This window comes from Cheilinus undulatus, linkage group 5, assembly GCF_018320785.1.
Source record: "Cheilinus undulatus linkage group 5, ASM1832078v1, whole genome shotgun sequence".
Classification (NCBI taxonomy): domain Eukaryota; kingdom Metazoa; phylum Chordata; class Actinopteri; order Labriformes; family Labridae; genus Cheilinus; species Cheilinus undulatus.
In genome coordinates, this window is record NC_054869.1 from 9,251,035 (window position 1) to 9,270,977 (window position 19,943).

Sequence of the window (19,943 nt, forward strand, 5' to 3'; positions counted from 1 at the left end):
CTTTATAAGGTTCAAACAGCACGATCTTCTATCAAACAAAACTGAAGGATTGACAAATTCATCTGAAATTTTGGCTCATCATTTGTAAAATGGAACACGTGGTGAGTCCCAAGGCTAGACCAGTAGAGAACCAATGGTCTAAAGCAACCGTTAGCCTTCATAATATGAGCTGAACTTGATGTTATTACTTAACCTGACACGCAGGATGGATTTGTTTCACACATCCATCTGGAAAACCTTCCATAGACGGTGTTTGGGAAAGGGCAGAGCCTTTGAAAAAAACTCTGAGGGTGATTGGATGTCACATCTTTACGTGTCAATCAGATCAACAAAATGCACGACGTCGTAGCCCCAAACTGAGGTGCACCGCTACCAACGAATAAACTCCATAGAGAGCTGCATAACGCTAACCATGGCGACTGTAGACATGTCAGTACACGACTTTTGTTTTTGAAAAAAAAAAAACCAACTCAATGCTTGTCTTTGTTCTTCTTTTAACGAAGAAATGTCGTCAAGTTCTGATAAAACTGGCGCTTTAGCAGCATCCATGCTAATCTCTTCCACCATAATTTCACCAGCCTCTTGTTGCTGCATTCGTCACAACTCTGCTGCGCCTGAAAGTACTGCCCCTTGTCGCTGATTGGTCCTGTCACTTTCTAACTGGGCCCAAACGGTTCAGATGGAAACTTTGCAAGATGGATTTGCCAGTAAGAAACACAGAAACGGGAGAATCTATCTGCTTTGCAAGGTTAGTTATTTCTTGTATTAAACCAAACATGTCTTCTGATGTCAGTGACGGACTGACCATCTTGAATCTGGGCAAATGCCAGAAGGACCACCTAATTATGGGTCATGTGGGCCACTTCAAATGGTCCATTGTTACACAAAAATGCGTAATCAAGAATATTTTCTCAGGGGTGCAAATGGACTGGTGGTTTGGGGCACGCCCCATTTGCACGGGCAGCCTGAGTCCGGCCTGTGGCCGTTTCCTGCATGTCTCTCCCCAACTCTCTCGTCCCTGTTTCCAGTTCTATCCACTGTCCTCCTCTATCATTAAAGGCTCTAAAATCCCAAAAATAAATCTTTACAAAAACATATATATATATATATATGCTGCTGTCTGCCAAAGCATGTTCACTTACATGTTTACTTTATGTGCTATCATCAGTTTTGTAAATGTATTTGTCAGTGCATACTAGGGGTGTAAAGACCGAACGAATACACGTGGAGCCAAACTCATACACAGAAGGAAAACCAGAAAACAGCTCACTGTCACACTGTCCTGACAACTACACAACCACAGCAAACGACAGCAACAGCCTGAGTATTCCCAGATAAAAGTGTCCTGTTTAGGAACACTTTGTTTCCCAGTAAAATACAACAGTGGACAAAGACAACAACAATAACGCTGACATTATTCTGCAGCTGTGTTGCTAAAAGCACGTCGTCCAGCGGACCAATCAAAGCGTTTGAAAAAGCTCCACTCAAACAAGAACGTCACTGTAAAGAGGAGGAACAACAAAGTCTTACCAGCCGGTTATAAATTTCCTGTTCTTTATGATCCTTTTTATTATAACAGTGGTGTTCTGGCTCTGTGAATCAAATTCATTTTACCTTCATATGTCAGCCTCGTAGGAGGGAGAGACAGACTCTGCGACTGCGTCCTAACCTTGTGCAGGAGCACGAGAGAGCACAGCCCAGTGGGAGTTCCACATACAGTCTGACATGCACATGCATACACGTTTTTGCCTGTGTTACACCCCTGTTTCTACCTCTGAAGAAGGCTCTGAGAGAGGATCTCTTCTTCCCCCATTATACCTCTGCAATGTTCATAGTGTAGGCAAAGCATCACTGACATCTCACCTTGAGAAGGCACTGTGAGTGAGCCTTTTACAGTTCGTTATTCTTAATGGTGGTGTGCTATCAAGAAAAGATGACTGTTTCTATGCATAATTGGTCCGAAAAAGTATTTAACACAGCTGTGCAATAAAATAATAATAGTGTCGCTACTGATGTGCAGTCATTGCACCTGGCCATGAAACTGTCCAGCACATATTTCCTTGTAGAAATGGTTTAAATTTTTGTCAAAGAGTTCAACCCTGAGCACTCACTTTAACCCGCATGGGCTGTGGTGCAAAGTTTTGAGCTCCTTTATTCAAAGTCATAGCTTTACCAAACTACATTAGCCCACATGAGTCTCATGTTTCACAGTGCATGCCTGCTGTTGACAGTACATTAAAACATCTACAGCTGACTGCTTTCAAACCTGGCTAGCAGCCAAACTAGCTCCTCAAAAAAGCATCAGAGAGACTCTGCTTTTAACTTTGAGATGTTTTCTTCCTTGGATATAAGTGTTGTCAACAGCAGCTTGGCTAGCAGACCTGGGCCTGAAGATCAATGGAAAAAACATACCTAATGTGTTTGTTATATGTAAGTAGAAATAAGGGCTGAAGCTCTCAAGCATGTCAGCGTCCAATGACACAAACTCACAGGTAATAATGAGACAACATACAAATATCACAGGAGCAACAACCAGTGCCTACATGCTTGAAACCACACTTACACTCTTATACCAGCCACAGTTACTTTTCTACCTTCAGCACAATGGTAGGCTTTAGATCAAAACCCACAGGGAGGCACATCTGGACATCAGTGGTGGGAGAGCTTGTCTGGACGTAAGCTCGGTCCGTCATAATACATGTGGGCTGCAGTGAAGGCTCTTATGAGCCCACTACCACACCACAGAAAACTCCCTTCACCAAAGCATAAGGCTGTGCTCCTCACAAGAAACATATGGTCCATACTGTAAATGAAAAAAACCCATAAATGGCTACTAGCCTTGAAAAATCCTGTGAAGCAGCTGTGTCTTACTCAGTTTTCTACACAAAGGCTTCTTGTGCTGCACAGAGACCCTCTATATGACATTCTTGTTTGGTTAAAAAAACAAAGTTGTGTATTCTGGATTTAGCCTTGCACACGTGCTATAGAAGCATTTAGAAGTTATTGATAAAGGAAAGTCAGTGGTGTTTAGATTATATGGTCAACACTGTAGCATTATAGCATATTGCCAGTTGACATGAATGTATAATCACTCAGGATTGAGATTGCTTTTGTGACTTTGGCTCAAGCACAATGCTGACTTTTGTCAAAACAAGTGTTGTAGTGTGTGAAGTCTGGAGTCAGGCTTTGACTGGGATTATGTTAAAGCTTTTTAATCCCGGGCAATGGAGGGTTGTGTGAATGATGAATTAGAAGTGAGTTGTTGTGTTTAGTGTTTGGTTTCAGGTTAATTTAAAGAGAAAGTCAATGATGTTATCTCATTAGTTTACTCAAAGGCTGGATGTGACTGATGCACGACTGTTGTTTCTGCTAATGGGGTGTAATATCTTTAAATTACATTTAAAAATTCAATTTAGTTTAATTTGTATACTTTATTAATCCCTAAGGGGAAATTCAGCTTTACACTCTGTTAAGAGACACATTACTTACACACATAGGCCTGAAATACGCACATGCATACATAGTATCAATACTCATGCATTGAGAGAGAGAGATGTGAGACTGAGGGGCTGCACATAGGGGGCATCTTGAGCAGTTTGGGGTTCAGAACCTCATTCAAAGGCACCTCAGCGGTGTGAACGAGCATTTCTAGCTACCAAGCCAATTTTCACTCTTTGGTCCAAAATGGGACTGGGGATGTGAAGTATTAGCCAGTTCAAAGATTGACACCTGGTTCCTTGGTAATTGGCACCAGTGTTATTGAAGTGCTGTAATTTGCTGGTACAATGTTTTACCATTTTTTTTAAATTCAATTTTATTCATAAGCAAAGCCCAATAATAACATTCATCAACTAACTTTATTTAAAAAATTACAGACTAAGAAACATTTCATCAATAAAACACTGGGAAAGGTCAGAGGTCTTATCTGGGATTCAATTATGAATAGACCTGTTTTAGAAGTAGTTACACAAACGGTGGCTCGCTTTAGCTCTCTTAGCTTTAGCTAAAGCTAGCATAGCTACACTAGCTACATAAGTATGGTTCTACGTAAGCTAATGTAGCTATAGATATGAATACAGATGCCGTATCTACCTACAGTAAAATACCAAATAATAGCCGGGGCATTTATTTGTCTCAATCCCTGAGCAGACCAGGGGTTTATTTGGGACTAGGCGGCTATTTGGAACAGGCGTTTAAATCCTTTCTCACAAAAATCTTGCTTAGCAAAAACTGGAAAAATATGGTAAATTTAATCAAAGTATTTATTTACATCAGTATGAATATCACCTTTACATTTTTAAGCCATGATTACAGTACCATAGTTATACTTTTGTCTTCTTCTGTCAACTCAACACTCTCTAAACACTTTAAATACTGGTAAGGAACTAAACAAACACAAAGTTGACGACAGACAGTTTAAAGTTAATGTCGTACTTTTTATTTTTTCCCTGCACCGGGGCATGGCGCTGCTATCTCACTTGAGAAAACCAGCAAGGGATGGGGGTGCCCCAGCCAATGAGGAGGCTAGTACTCGCAGCCAATCAGGCTCAGGTCAGAGGGAGTGTTCCTATTGGCTGCTGTAGCTTCCGTATCTCAGCTCAGTGAGAAGTTGATTCAATGGCGGAATTACGGCAGTGTTCGGTCCTGTGTAGAATTTGTTCATGATGAGATGAAGTGTTTTCTTGCCTGTGTTTCGGCCGTTGATTTCAGTGGAAAAGCGGAGCAAAATCACTCCACGAGCGCTTTGCCACTGTCAGTATTCAATTCAGCGGACATTCTCATCCGCGAGGAGGTACGTAAAGAGGGGGGCAGAGCTATGAATGTAGCTAAATCAGCTTTAGTAATGTGAGCTTTAGCAAACGTAACTGCATTGGCTATGTAGCTATATTAGCCACGTATCTTATGCAGCTAACAGAGCTATGTGAGCTACACTGTGTTCGAATTTCTCCATGGAGGATGAGCTTTTTTCCAGTAAACTGACTGTTCTTGGCTATTGAACACTTTGGAATCAGGGTTTGGAGTTCAGGTTTCAACTTTTATCTTTTCCTATCCTTGCTGTTATCTTGACCCTTTCCCTAATCCTGAATGGAAATTTAATCCAAATGTATTTCAGAAGTTGTTGCATGTTTTTCCACTCTGATAGAGACAGCGTCTCGGATGAACAGTCTGTGAGAGTGGCCATCAGAAATGAACGGTCTGCAGCCAGACCTCTCTCAAAGTCTAAGGGTGTACAGAAGCAGACATGCATCTGTATATTCTATTCTCACTCCATTTTCCTGTGATGATGAGTAATTTTGGTTCTGTACCTGAGATCTCGACTGTCTGCTTTTTAAACATGTTTATTTTGTTCTGTCTCTTTGTTCAGTCTGTTCCACTTAAGGTCCAAGCAGCAGCAGAGGGTAAAATTTGAGTCGCAATTTCTCATTAAATAGACCAGTTGAGACCCACTGCTCTACACCACATTGCCACTCATACTTTCTGCAGCATTAATTTTTAATTACAAGGTACTAAAGGAGCCAAGTGAGAAAATATTTGTAGTCATATCTGCTTGTGTAATTCTGTTTTGGACATGACATTTAACAAGAACCAGGAAAGAGGCTGTGCTCCGGTTTTATAATGATTCAAAGGAAAGTGGCATAATTGTTGAGCATGTTATGTAATGATGCTTAAAAGGGTCGAGGAGTTTAAAGGAGAGGCTTTGTTTAATGGTTTTCAGACCTCTGGATTTTGTCAGTTTGTCGATCTTGTCTTGACATTGATGACCTTTTTATTTTTGAGACCATATCTGTTTTTCTTATATGGAACTAAAGACATTGTTAACTGAAAATTTAGAAAACACAAACCAATACTCAATAAATCCTATACTAATACTACAATAAAAGATATATTCAGATTACTACTGCACACTTTTGCTCAGTTCAAAATGTCAAAGGACTTTTTAGCTACATCATTTATTTTGTCAAACTGCTTTGGTACATTGGTAAAACAAAAGGCATCTGCAAACTGTCATTTTTACACTCCATCTAGACTCCTCATTAACAGAATGTGTAATAAAAATGTGATCATCTGGTAGTTATTGTTTAGAACTGTAAACAGACTGTTCTTGTGTAACACTTTTCTAGTCTTTTGTCCATTCAGAGCTCTTTTACATGTAGGCTAAGATTCCCCTAATCACACACTATCACTGATGGACAAGCATTAACTAATCCCATTAAAACACATTTCCACTCCACTGGCACTGTCATTAGGAGTAATTAAGGGTTCTGTGTCGAGCTCAAGGACACATTGACATGGGGATTGCAGTTGGCTGGAATCGAACCGCTAACCTCCCCAATGACACATAAGTGACCGTGAGCCACAGCTGCTCCATTTGTTTACCCATTAGCAACAGTTTGACCGCAGCTAGTACTAGCATTCAATCACCTCCAAGATAACTGTTCTGCTCAACAGTTTTACAGATCACAACAGGACAGGTAGAACTCTGAAAGATAATGAGCATGTTTTAAGCTTGAAATAAGAATAAATTGGGTACTCCCAGTCATGGTTAGAGCTGCTTGAAAACTAAGAATACCATGAGCTAGTGTATCTCAGTTGTCACTGATCATCATGTATACCACTGGATGATTTTGCACCAACTATTTTATTCCTTTTTATTCATTTAGAGAGTCTGAAGTCTGTCAGTTATTCAGCCTCCAACCCTAAAGATATCAAAATGTCATGTCATGTGATATTACATAACGTTACCTTACATTACATTGCTATTTTATGTTATGGTATGTTGTAATGTTACATTGTTACTCAGTTATGGTACTTTCCAGTTAGATTGTTACTTTGCTATGTTTCATTGTAATTTTATGCTATAGCATTGCATTGTATCATTATGTTGTTTTGTTGCATTAGTTTATAACATTATGTCATGTTGTTATGTGTTACATTACGTTAAGTCACGTTTTATGTCAAGGTGTCACATCATGTGAATTAATGTGACATTGTTATGTCACGTTATTATGCCATGTTGTGTCGTGTCACATTGTTACATAATGTTACACTGTCATATTTTTTTGCTATTTTTCATTGTAATGTTGTACTGATACATTGTTGCATTACGCTGCTACGTTGCATTGTTGATGTGCTTTTTTTTGGTTGTGTTGTAACGTTGTTACACTGTAACGTCGATTACATTGTTGTGGTATGTTGTTGCGTTACGTTGTCGGGTTAGGTTGTTACGTTACATTGTTGCGGTTTCTTGTCACATTACATTGTCGCTTTACGTTGTTGCATCACGTTGTCGCATCAAGTTGTCTCATCAAGTTGTTCCGTTATGTTCTCAGGTTAGATTGACTTGTGTTACATTGTTTCGTTATGGTGTTGCGTTAATGTGTTACTTTGATGCATATTGTTGTCGTTTGATGCAAGTTGTTTTGTTACGTTGTTGCACTACGTTGTTGCACTATGTTGTTGCACTATGTTGTTGCACTATGTTGTTGAACTACGTTGTTGCGGTACGTTGTTCCATTAAGTTGTTCTGTTAAGTTGTTGCATTACGTTGTTGCATTACGTTGTTGCATTACGTTGTTGCGTTACATTGTTACATTACATTGTCGCGTTGTGTTGTTGCATTACACTGACGCATATGTTATTGCATTTCATTCTTGAGTTATGTTGGCATATTATGTTGTTGCATTTGGATGACACGTATCATTGCCAGGTCATGTTCTTGCATGTCGTGGTATGTTGTTGTGTTACGTTGTCACATTATGTTGTCGAGTCTTTTATCTCTTCTTTGTGAATATGGTATATTAAGGTTGCTTTAAGGATTTAATTTAAACATTGCACAAATGCCTGCTCTGAATCAAGATGAACTTAAGACATTTTTGATGTCTAAAGTCAAAAACAACATCAGCCTTTCTCCTTGAATAAACTCTGTCTGTCACTGACTGGCAAATATTTACCACATGAAGCTATATTACCATCTGCTGGTATTTCTAGCTTTTACCACATGTATGAAAGATTTCTGCAGTAACAGAAACTAAAACTTGGACGCTGTTATGTGCGTTTTGATTTTATTTAGACATTCATAAAGGTTTCATTAGCATTTAAATTTTTAATTCCTGTCAAGATGGTACAAATAAACGAGATATTTTTCTAAGCTTTTGTAACAGCCAACTCATTATTAAGCTTTCTTTTCCTCTGTGGAATCCTATGAACACATTTCAACCATTTCTGGCATCCTCACAGGTTGTGTGTACGCAATCCTCTCCAGGATGATTCCCTCGCTGTCTTTTTGTATCGGATTTAAAGCTCTGTCTGTGAGGGAGGAGGGATATGTGTAGACATCTCTTCTTGTTTTATTACCGGCGGAGTCTGGTGCCATCCGTCTCTGCCAACCTCTGTACCAGTCGGGGCCTGTGTGTGTGTACATTAAACTGATTGATGAACAGTTCATTAGGCTGATGGGCTCTGCAGGGGTAGACAGGCATCCGGCGACAAGAAGTAGATTTAAAGTACAACCAGGATTTTCAGAGGCCTGACACTGGCTGCGTCTGGGGTTAATCATGACTGTGCAGACTCTGTGATACATTTTTGTGCAGCGAGGATGTTGCTGTTACTCACAAAATAAAGATGTGCTTAGATATGTTGTGTCTCACATTGTGTGACAACATATTTTATGGTTAATAAATGTGGTCAAGAGGATTGGCAGCTAAGACATGAGTAAGCTGCAAAAGACAGTTTGCCCAGGCCACTTAATCATGGTTTTTGGAAAGGTGTGAGAGTGTTGTTCTGTAAATATCACTAGGAACAGAAGGCAGGCAAGCGGCTGATCCAAGAGTTAGTGCCAGCGCTGCCCTGCAGAGAAGCAACATGACAGTACAGAGCATGGTGTGAATGTGGGAGGGAAGCCTTAATTTATCCAAGATACTTTCCTCATTTAAGACATCTTTGTGCCAGTCATTTTCATGAAATCATATGGTAGAAGATCTCCTAACCATGCTGCTTTTCTGTGTGCTTGATTTAAAAAATGGGTGTAAATGTGCGCTCTATCCCTGATTAAAGTTTCCTAAATCTCCACATTATGTCTGCAGCAGACGGAGAGGATTGCTGTTTCTTAAAGAGCAGCCTGTGTTTGTGTGTTTTTGTGCCCGTTCAGTTTAAGCTCAACCTCAGCTTCCTGCAGGAAGCAAGAAGAGAATTGGACTGACCTCACTGGTGTGGACGGAGCAGCTTGCAGATGGCGCTTGCAGATAAACAGTCATAATTATGTCGGAGGGATCACTGCTGGGGTCGACTAGGCAGTGAAGGTTCATTGTGCATTAAAGCGTGGACATTGAGGTCAACGACATCTCCTCCCCTTTTAAAAACCTCTCATAGCAGAGTTACTTTTACTATCTGCCTAAATGTGTGAGTGTGCTGTCTGTCCACCGTCTGCTGTATTTCTGGAGTGCCTCCTCATGTTTCACCTCAGTTCCCCTTATCTCTCCACTTCCTAGAACTGCTGAGTCTGGACAAGGCAGACTCTTGTAGACAGGGTTTGGCACTATGAGCCCTTAGCTTTGGCTGGGAATCTACAAAGTGTACTGATTGGCTTCTACCAGCTACACAAGCTGAACAAGAAGCAGGAAGTGGAAACTGGAAAATTTGGAGTCAGGCTGGCATGTGAAAGCACAGTCTTGAACTGTTCAACAGTTTTTAACATTATTATCTTAAATCAGAGAACCTCATTAGCTCTTCTTGGCTGGTTTAATAAAACACTTTAGCCCCAAGGCCAACAATATTTACAATGTCAACATTTTGGGCTGAAATTAATTAGTTTCACTCAGGGATCCGTGGATCCGTGTGTTCATAAATTGGTAACGACAAATGTTAAAAGCTACAGAGCTGGATAATCCAAATCAGAAGAAGCTGTTGTAGCACATTTCTTCTGCCTTATCAATTTATTCATATACGTATTTATGTGCACTTGTTTTTTTGTTTTGTTTTGTTATTTTTTGTTATTTTTTTAATTGAAAAGAGGCAGAGCTTAGGCTGGCTTTTTTAAGTTGAGCAGGAATACTTAAAGGGACATTTCTGTGTTTTTAAAGTCAGATGTATAAGGTACTGGGCAGTAGTAGTGGCATTAGCTTTCAGTTAGTATTCAGTTGAAGCTAGGCTAAACAGTGTAGTAGATGGGTACAGTTTCTCCTTATAATTTAGTGAGTTTAAGGTAAAAATGGGCCAAAAAAACAATGCTTGCTCACCTGTACATGATATTGAGAAATTTTGAAGCGGTTTATTTTTCAGCCAAAAAGCCTCTATGTTTGGCACTATTTTGCAATGTGAGCCTCGGCTACTGTCGATGTGCTCTTCCACCTCAGCATGTCTGAGCAGCTGTTTTGTTTTGCGAAATAACAGGTTACAAATCTAAAACTAGGTGTTTCAGCCCAGATTTCCATTTCAACAGCTGACACAATATTCTCTTAAGGGAAAACATAACATACCAGCTGTAGCTTGTCTTGTTATCAGCCATTAGAAGAATAAAATAATAGGTAGAAACTTACTTGGATGACAAATTCCCCTTCAGCTCTTCAGGTCTGGCTCAGTTTTTCCAATTTATCTCCAGAAAGTTGAAAAAGGATGGTAAAGCAGCTGCGTTTAGTAAGGTGAGGAACTCTGAATGGGGAGTGATGCAGGCTGCAGGCGTCTGTGAACCTTTATCCTCGATCAGAAATGTCCTGAAGTAGTGTTGTAACTACGTTCCACTCTTGACAGCAGCAGCTCTCATGGGCATTAGCTAACATGTTTCCACACTGATACCACCAGCTAACCCAGAATCTCTCCTGCTAACCAGCCTTCACTAAAGTTTCTCCCTGCTTTGTTTTTCCTGCTGTAGAAATTCCCTTCAAAAAAGTATCCCCTCACATCCACAGTAATCGGCATGTCAAAATCACTCATTTTAGTGTTATTCAAGCTTAGCTTGTTAATATTTCCTTTAATGAAACCCGCACACTAAAACAGCTGATCAGATACACTGAGGTGGAAGAGCATATAGCAAAAGCTTGCATTGTAAAATGGTGCAAAACACAGAGTCTGTCTGAGTGAAAAATAAGAGACTTAAAATTTTTGATAAATTTTGGCCCGTTTTTACCTTAAACTCACTAAATCATGCGGAGAAACTGTACCTGTCTGCTACGCTGTACAGCCTAGCTTCTGTAAGTCCATCCTGGGGCAACGCTTGCTGAAATCATTGGAGGCTAATGCCACTACAAACTGGAAGTATCAAATACAACGCAACTTAAAAAATACCAAAATATCCCTTTAACAGTTTACAGTTCATGTTGTTGTCTCAAATTAGTCATGAAAAATGCATGTCAACAAATTCTTCAGGTCAAAATTTTTGTTTACAGCAAAATTAACACAACAGCACCACAGAGAGTTGAAACTAAGAAGTACAATAAAGTCAAGCACAAATGTCATGTTATAATGAGGGCCATATCTTAGTTTATTTTTACAATTTTTCATGGGCCAATTAAATATGGAACACCATAGTTTTGCCCTTAGCCATAGTGTGGAGACCCCTTCCTCAACTGGTCTTAGTCTTTTTTCATTGCAGCTTTGTCAGCATTGTCTTGCATTTACTCTTCAAAGTCTCGCAATAATTTTGTTCCTGCTTGGCAACTGTGATTTGCAGATTGCATATATTTCAAATATGCAATGCTTAACAAATGTTTTCGCGTATTTAACATTAATTTTGTGTTGATTTGCTATTTGCAAAAAAATAAAAATGACCTTTGACTTGCTGTGCCCAAACAGTGGCCTAGTTTACTTCTGAACAATAATTCATAACACACCTCCCCTTTATAGACTCTTTGTTATTTTGTCTTTAAGTTCCTGAACTCTATGAAATCTCATAACTGACATCTAAACTTTGGAGCAGGAACCATGAGAGCAGCATGTGACTACAGGGTTATTCCTAGGACCTGTTTACCTGAAAACAAGCTGCAAAAATCAGACTGAACCCAGCGTGTCGCTGCTTTGACTCATAACTCTCAGAGGTCCTAACAATGGCCACACATGCAGTTGGCTGTGGTCGGGGTTTAGAATAAGAGTGGCTGGGAATGTGACAGAGGGCAAGCCAGCTTTCTTCAGCATACTTTGTCTTCATATGTATCAGCCCAGCAACTGAGTCTGATCCCAATGGGTTGTGTGAAACATCCAGATTGTGTTTCATGCAGATGCACATATTTGATACTTGCAGAGCTCTTTCAGTGGCAACAGTTGTATTAGCCAAGCCGACTGGGCCTTGTTACTGCGGTCTAAACACCCACAAATATTTACTATACTTGTCTTCTAATGCCTTAGTTTCTTTAGCCCTGTAAGCCTCATTTATTCCATTTGACCCATGGCTCTGTACTGGTTTCCAGTTTCCCACGGGGAGCCTGAGAAATGGGCAGCACATGTGCCATCACCGCTTTGGGGAGATTACAGCACACACCAGCCCTCACAGCAGATTGTGTTAGTGAACACAAACACATGGGTTTTTTGTTTGAACACATGTCAACGCAAACTGTTCCTCCATCAGGAAAAGTGACTGACATTTGATTTTCTGAGTTACTGGAGCAGATGTTGTTGATTTATTTGAGATTTAGTGGAATTTTGGAGTGTGTGCGTGTGAGAATTGTGATTCTGTGTATTTCTGATATTGGCAAAGCATAGTGTGCATGTGTATTCCTGTTTATACCATCTGGAAATATTTGTTTTATCACCTCATGAAAAATGTGACATCTGCTCACACAAAAGGCTTCCCAAATAAAGTAGACACTTGCCAAATGTGTTCACCTAAATAAAGTTATGTTGCTGTTAGTAAGTACTTCTGCATGCAGTTAGAAAAAGCAAACTCAGTCCCACTAAAACTGGACTTTAAAATGCATGAAAACTTGGTAGTCATGCTGTGATGGTTCCTAAAGCCGGACTAACAAACAAAGATAACGTATTTAGAGATCAGTTTACTATTGTAGATCTTTTGCATGTTACAACGCACTTCAATCCTGCGTGGTTCTACCAACACCTGGACTGAAAAAGAGGCCTGTTACTCACTGGATGCCATACTATCAGATAGATGCCAACTAAATAACTCTTCAGTGTCGAAATAAAAAGATGTAATCAAAATTAAGTGACTGTGTAAATACACCCATACACATTTAGTAGATTTATCTTTGGCTGCAAACACAGCACTGAGTCTGTATGGATAGGCCTCAATCAGACTTGCACATTTGGACACTGCATTTTCACTCCATTCTTGTTTGCAAAACTGCTCAAGCTCTGTCAGGTTGCACGGGGGTCAGGTGTGAACAGCCCTTTTCAAGCCCAGCCACAAATTCTCAAGTGGATTGGGGTCTGGGCTTTGACTCAGCCACTCCAGAACATTCATCTTGTTGTTTTTTAACTGTTCCTGTGTAGCTATTACTGGATGCTTCTGGTCATTGTCTTGCTGGAAAAATAAACCTCCCAAGCCATAGTTCTCTATCAGACTAAATAAGATTATCCTCTTGGATTTTCCTCTATTTTATTGATTTCATTTTACCCTCTACTTTTACCTTCCAGGGCTGTCTGCTGAGAAGCACCCCCACAGTGTGATGCTGCCACCACTGTGCTTCACAGTGATGATGGTGTGTTTGTGGTGATGTGCAGTGTTTGGTGCCCCTTCAAACATGGCCAAAAAGCATCATTTTGGTCTCATCAGACCAAAGAACTTTCTTTTACTTGACTATGGAGTCTCCCACATGCCTTTAAGTGAACTCTAATCAATATGTAATCTGAGTGTTCTTGAACAGTGGCTTTCTTTTTTTTCACTCTCCCATAAAGCTTTGACTGGTGAGGAACCCAGCCAACAGTTGTTATATGCAGAGTATCTCCCATTTCAGCTGCTGAAGCTTGTAACTCCTTTATAGGTGTCTTGGTGGTCTCTCTCGCTAGTCTCCTTCTTGCACAGTCACTTTGTGACTATGGCCTGATCTAGGCAGATTTACACATGTGCCATATTCCATATTTTGTTGCTGAATTTAACTGAACTCCGGGGGATGTTCAGAGCCTTGGAAATGTTTTTGTATCTATCCCTGACTTTTCAATAACATTCTGTCTGAGTTGCTTTGAGCGTTCTTTTGTCTTTGTGGTGTAATGGTTGCCAGGAATAGTGATAACCAGTGACTGGACAGTCCAGACACAGATGTCCTTTTACTACAATCACTTGAGACAGACACACTGCACTCAGGTGAACCCCAATTCACTAATTGTAAGACTATTAGCACCAGTTGGCGGAACCTCTGTTGAAATAGGTCAGTCACTATAAAGTGGGTGAATATTTATGCAGTCATTTATTTCAGCTTGCATGTTTTTGTTTAAATGGCATTAATTTGTAGAAATCTGTTTTCACATTGACTTTTAGAGGGTTTTTTGCAAGAAAAATCCAAATTGCATTGACCATGATAAATTTATAAAATCAATAAAGGGGGTGAATACTTTTTATAGGCACTGTGCTTCTTCCATAAGTCTGTTTAACCTGCTGCTTGTATAATGAGATAGAGACAGTCCAGCTAAAATTCAAGCTATAACTGCAGCTTGATTTATACTGAGTGTTATAAAAATGTTAGATATCAGTGATTTTCTTAAGGTCAAAGTTTAAAGAAATAAATAAGTTTTGGAATGAACCGTCCGTTTAATAATGAGCCTCATATATATGGAGCCAGAGGATATTTGTAATAGTATCAGTGCTCGCTGGGCTTATTTATAGTGTGATGTAATTTAGTGTGGTCATCCGGTCAGACTATTTGTGGCCAAGGGAAACAGAAATGTTTCTCTTCATGGGATAGCTTCTCTGCTTTTCTCTCTCTGCAGACAATAAAACCAAGTTATGAATATGTAAATGAGAAAAAGGCCAGCGTTTAGGGGGAAGAGCATTTTATTTCATTTCAAATGGAGCTCTTATACAATTATGAAAATGCAAATTGCACTGAGCTCTGAGCTGAAAGGCAGATGGAAAACAGAGTGGCCAGCAGCTGCTCTGGTCCTTCCTCTGCTCTTTACTTATTGTGGAGTCGCCCTCTTCTGCAGGTTTCGCTTCATCAATAAACAGAGCTGAAGATCTAATTCTGTGTTTCTCCTAAGTCGGGATTCTTTTGAAAGTTTGTTTAAGAATAATAACATTTAGGAAAAAAATAAAACTGTCCTCTAATCAAAACACTTTTGCTTCACCTTGATGCTTTGCCCTCTAGCTGTTTTTAAATGTGTCTGCTGAACAGGGAAAGTTTTTCTTCTCATCTTAAATTGAGTTAAATATGTGTGTGCAAGCATAAATCTGTGGCCTCATTAGTAGATATGCACCAATTCCTTTTAAAAACAACAGAATATTCTGAAAAATTTCAGTGTTGACCATGGATGTTGATACAGATAAACATTTGGCATGAAGATCTCAAGAAATAGCATATTGTGAAAAGGTCCAGTTTGCGAAGGTTTCCTGAGCCTCCATTCACTCACTCTGGTTCAGTACACACAACCACAATCATGGGGAAGACTGCTGACTTGACTCTTGTCTAAGGCTGGCCACATACTACAGGATTTTAAACCCGATTTTAGCCAGGATTTGCATCCCCCGACGGTTGTGGGGGCATATACCAACTGGAGCCTCGTCACAAACAATTATTTGTCTGAGTAGTCTGCATTTGTGTGGTGTCAACACGATTAATTTACTGCTCCAAATCGCGTCGTAGCCTCCCAGACCCTGAATCGTAAATATCAGACGTTTGATATTTACGATTCTAGGTCGTAGTGCCGCTGACGGAGTACCCACAACAACCAATGAGATCAAACAATCCAGTAGTGTCACCAGAAAAATCATACGTACTTTCACTGCTCACAACCATAAACACAACTGTACCTTAATTCTAGATAGGATTTCATCCTGAGTCTTCCCGATGTTTTATGATTGTTGCTGCACTTGTAACACACGCCAGGACAGATGGTATTGACAGACATCCGTGTTTTGTTTTTCTGAAGTCATATGATCACATTAGGTTGGAGGCAGGTGTGTGGTCTCCAGTGATCTGACAATCTGGCTGAGTCGTCTAGTGTGTGCGTTCAGAGGATTAAAGATGAAAAATCTTTGGAAATTGTCCTGAAGTCTGTGGCCTCTCAAGGTTTAAAAATCGTTTCAGATTAAAATATCGTCTAGTGTGTGGCCGGCCTAAATGACAATCATTTTTACCCTTTACACGGAGGGTAAGCCACAGAAGGTCACTGCTGAAAGGGCAGGCTGTTCTCAGAGGCTGTATCAAAGCATATTCATGGAAAGTTGACTGAAAAGGAAAAGTGTGGTTAAAAAAAAATGTGCATAAGCAACAGGGATTAGCTCAGCATTCAGAGGATTGTCAAACAAAGCAGATTCAAGAACTTAGGGGAGCTTCAACAGGAGTGGACTGAGGCTGGAGTCATGGATCAAGAGCAACCACACAGACAGTTCCAGGAAATTGGCTACAAGTGTTAAATTCTTTTTGCCATGCCAGTCCTGAACCCAACATTATAGACATCTCATCTGGGCTAAGGAGAAAAAGATCTGGACCCGTTACTCAGTGATGCAAAGTCTTGTTTTTAAATAAAACTAAATTTTGAACTTCATTTGGAAACCCAGAGTCTGGAGATCTGCTGCTGTTGGTCCACTGTGCTTTATCAAGTCCAGAGTCAACTCTGTCAGCCATCTACCAGGAAATTTTAGAGCACTTCATGCTTCCATCTGCTGAGAACCTGTATGGAGATGCTGATATTCTTTCCAGCAGGACTTGGTACCTGCCCACAGTGAAGCCAAAACTACCAGAAACTGGTTTCCTGACCCTGGTCAGTGGAAACATATAGTAGATTATCAAGACAATTAACTCCCTTAGTATTTTAATCAATCACTCCTTCAATCAATGGTTAAAGGAGTAAAATATGAATATCCAGCTCAACCCAGCAATTGTTGCTCTTCATCTTGTTGGCTCAAAAAAGAGAAAATCCCCCTTCCTTATGAATAACTTATGTCTTAGAGGAAATACATTTCACGATGCTCAGTCAATCTGTTCAGCTCTGACCTGCCTGGAAGTGCTCTACTTCGCGCCTCCAGCAAACATCACTGCTGCCTGCACCGACAACAGGCCTGCTGCTCTGTGCGTTTGTGTGCAGAATACTAAACGCCATGTGTGTAAATGCAGAACCTGGGGTTGTGTTTGCGTTAGGGAGTGGCAGGTCCCCCGGGGGTTAGTCGGCGCAGAGTGATGTGGCTGTTCATGAATCCTGTGAGGAGTTAAATCTGACAGAATCAGTAAAAAGGTTGTTTTCTGGGGAATAACCTTGGCGGTGTTTCAGATGGTGTAGGGATGATCTAATAAACAGACACGGTGAAACAGATGGGGGAAGATCATGACTGAAACCTTGATAAGCAAACCCTTATACCCTTGAAGAGTGTAGTCCTCACTTTTTAAAATCATCATTAAAATCTGCTGTGGTGAAATGGCTTCTATCTTTGCAGTAGGTTCAGGATCAGTGGTCTCAGCAGGCGGCCTGCAGGAGTACGCCCTCCATGTCGTCTCAGTGTGCTTAGCATTAATGAACTAATCAATGGGAGGGGGCTCTCACTGTCTGCTTAACATGTTAGAATCAGATTTCTACAAGTTTTCACAGCTACGTCATCGAGCGTTACAAGTGTGTGTCATGCTCACAGGCCTTACAGTCTGCAACGGCTCAATCTAGAAACCCATCAGCTGTTTTCTGATGGTGATCCTGCCTCAGGAATCAGTGATCAGCTTTTAGTGACTTCTAGTTAGCCTGCAGTTAGCAATAAAGCACATATAGACAAGAATTCCCTTTCTGTGCATTGTCTTTGTATACAGGCTGACTTTCAACAAGCAAGAATCATTCAAAGGTTGAAAGCAAATCTCAGAGGATATTGTTGCTGCACTTGCAAGCAGATATCTGCTTTTATTGATCACTCAAAGCTAGAATTGTTGCTACATGACTCACTATCTTTTTCAACTGGATTGCTTTCCATGGACAAATCTCATTTTTGGCCTCCAGCCCATCCTATTAAAGTGTTAGTGTACAGAAGGCCTTATAACTACAGCTGCTGTGTTCTCACCAGTGTTTATTGCTGCTAGGTTGTGACAGTTTGCTTCTGCTTTCCTCAGTAGAATCCATATCGTCATTTTTAGATAGCTCTGTGTTTATTACTTTCCTTTAGTCATGGAAATATCACCAAGAAAACAAAAACAATTTAAAGGAACCCTATCCTGGCATTTGCAGTAGTTTTAGACCTGGAGACTTTACCTTTGAAAAGATAAGTCTGATCAGTATTTGCTCTGCCAGTGAGGGAGAAATGGGCTCGACAAGTTCTGCACTTTTGTATGGAAATGGAAGGGCAACTGTGAACATTTCAATCAGGAGAGACTTAATAAGAGTTTAACAGTAATTTATTTTACAAATTGAATGAAAGAATTGTGCAAAGTCCTTGGCGATTAGATTCCACCGTGATGATATCATGTATTTGAAGGGGTAGTGAAGCAAACAGCAGGAATACGATACCCCCCTATGGAGTCTAGACACTGGTGGGGGTGTTGAGAGATGCAGGATCAGATGAGGAGTAGACTTCTCAGAAGCTGCCCAGGAACTAATGAGGGGGCATGGAGGAGGAGAAAGAGACCTGTGAGGATCTGGACTAGATGCTTATCAACTGAATGGAGGTGGCTGGGGTGGAGGAGTGTTGCACAGAACGACTGGCTGACTGTGAAAGAGAGAATGACAGATTTAAAATCTGACAGGTGCATGATGATTGGTCAAACAAGGTTGTGGCAGAATCTGATTAGCTGAGTACTTGGGAGAGTGAACGCCCATAATCAGCTGATCATCAGAACGGGAAGAGAGAAAGAATGGAAAAGAGAGAGATGTGAATGAGTGATCTCTGAAGAATGAGCTGAAAACTACCAACCAAAACCAGCACACTTGCAGTACTAAAGAACAAACAGCACCTTTAAGTCTTGATTTTTTGTAATGAAGACTCCGTCATTAGAGATTAGAGGAGGCTTAATTTCTGTCCCTAATGGTATAGTTCTCAGGAGGCTGTTGGTGGAGGTTGTACAGTTGTCCTCAAAGCTGGCAGTTTGGATTTAAGTGCCTTCTGTGACTCCTTTCCTGCACGTCATTCCCTACTTGCTCTCTCTGCCCTGCTTCTGACTCCATCCACTGTTATGAAATGCCAAAAAATGAGTATTGGAAAAAGTCAGGATTTCAGACTTCAACTTTAACTTTACCATCAGCCAGCTAAAATCATACCAACCAGCATCAGCTTGAAAATAATCCTAATGACAGAAGATAACTGCGACCATTTAAATATGGTCTGATGCAACAAAAATAAAATGAGTAAAATATTCTAACAGAGAATTCTTTAGTTGCACAGTTTTTGATTTTTGTCATCTAACCTTGAATTTTACCTACAATCTTGGTTTTATTTTATTTTTATATATCAAACTATAAAAAACAATTTATCTGGTTCCCTTCAAGCTAAAAGCTCTGTGGTTGAAAAATGAAGACAATGCAGAGAAAAAGACTAGTTCAGTCAGGATCACTTTCTCAAGAAACACACGATTTCCAGTTATAAATATTTCTCTCTACTAGCATTTATGAATTTTCACTTATTACGTTCATTTAAATTGCATTTAACTTACTAGTCTAAAGAGAAAAAAATATGTAGAAAACAGTCAAATTCATCACTGTGTTAGCGTTGCATGGGTTCCCTCAGTGTTGAGCCTATTTTCAATGGATTTCTGGATTATTGCTGAAAATAAGATCTGTGCCCAATAAAAGTTTTTGAAACTTACACGCTTTGTTCATAAAGATAATCTTCATAAACTGATAATTTAAGCATCATATCTGGTTCGTTTATCTAACTG

The 19,943-nt window shown here is 40.1% G+C and overlaps 1 protein-coding gene across 3 annotated transcripts in view; it reads left to right on the top strand.

Annotated features, from left to right (window-relative positions):
* The window catches only part of zdhhc8b (zinc finger DHHC-type palmitoyltransferase 8b), a 134,887-nt gene that overhangs the window by 77,135 nt on the left and 37,809 nt on the right, over positions 1–19,943 (top strand). Inside the window, exon 1 of one of the 3 annotated variants that reach the window (XM_041788009.1) lies at positions 4,660–4,792. The exons of the other annotated variants lie outside the window; for them this stretch is intronic. The gene's annotated coding sequence lies outside the window, so the exon portion shown is untranslated. Of the gene's footprint in view, positions 1–4,659; positions 4,793–19,943 lie in introns of those variants that run through there. 3 annotated transcript variants of the gene reach the window in all.